This window comes from Triticum dicoccoides, chromosome 3B (genome assembly GCF_002162155.2).
Source record: "Triticum dicoccoides isolate Atlit2015 ecotype Zavitan chromosome 3B, WEW_v2.0, whole genome shotgun sequence".
Classification (NCBI taxonomy): domain Eukaryota; kingdom Viridiplantae; phylum Streptophyta; class Magnoliopsida; order Poales; family Poaceae; genus Triticum; species Triticum dicoccoides.
In genome coordinates, this window is record NC_041385.1 from 30,260,325 (window position 1) to 30,261,629 (window position 1,305).

The window sequence follows — 1,305 nt, forward strand, 5'->3', positions numbered from 1 at the left end:
CCGCACCATCCCGCACTCCTCGATCCCCATCTCTCCCCTCGCTTTCCCCCATCCGCCGCCACCTGCGTGCTCGCACATATCGCGCCCGGGAGAGGAGCTCCCCGCGCACGTCCCCTTCGCGAGTGCCTCCTACCACCATGAATGCAAGCCGCTCCGGCGATGCTTCGCTACCCTGCCACCCACCGGCTCCCTTCCCCCTCTTCCTCTGCGCCTCCCCGTCGCCCCTGCCCGACTGCCTTGTCATCGGCGGCCCGCGCCGCGCCGGCCATCAGAGCAACCAGCCAGCACCACCAGCTCCTCCCGCGTGACGACCATGTCGTTCTCCATCGTCTGCGTCCGCTTGTCGCCCCGCTCACCGTCGTCGCCTCGCCATCGCCGGACCTCCTCGTCCCCTTCCTCGAGCCGTCTTCATCAAGCCTCGCCGGCGTACATCTACAACGTGGGGTGAGGACCCGTTCTTCCCCTTCCCCCTTCGGTTGCCGGCGACGATTGCATCCAGCACCGAACCTGCCGTGGGCCGCTCCCTTGTACTATTCGCTGCGCCTGCAGCCGGCGCCCTCACGCGCACACGCCCGTGCGTGGCCTCATTGCCGCTGCTGCCGTGCTATGCCAGCCGCTCGCCTCGCGCCGTCACAGCCGCCGTTCGGGTTCGCCCGTTAACGGGCGCCTGCCCGTCACCCATTTCCCTTTCGCCCGTTCAGGCTGTGCCCATCGCCCATGCCTGCTATGGCCCCAGGGGCCTATGACAAGTGGGCCCTTGCCCTAGAACGTTTATAAAAATGTTAAAACTAATTAGTTAATTAATTAATTAGTGAATTAATTAAATTAATTAATTCTGTTTAACTAGACTAATTAAAATTAGTTAACATAATCCAGTAATTAAACTAATTAACCATGTTTAGTTAATCTATGGCTATGACGGGCGTGACCCACCTGCCAGGGTTGACCTAGTCAACCTTTGGTCTTGCTGACATCATGTAGATGTCATGCTGACATCACATTTATATTTTGTAATTAAATTAGTTCTGTTAATTCTAAAAATGAATTAAAATTTCGATAATTAATATAAAATAAACCGTAACCTGGATGAAAATACTTTGTACATGAAAGTTGCTCAGAACGACAAGGCGAATCCGAATACGCAACCCGTTCGTCCGCCACGCGTCCCTAGCATAGCAAACATGCAACTTTCCCCCTTCGATTCATCTGTCCGAAAACGCGAAACACCGGGGATACTTTCCCGGATGTTTCCCCCTTTCGCCGGTACCACCTACTGCCACGTTAGGGCACACCTAGCACCGCGTA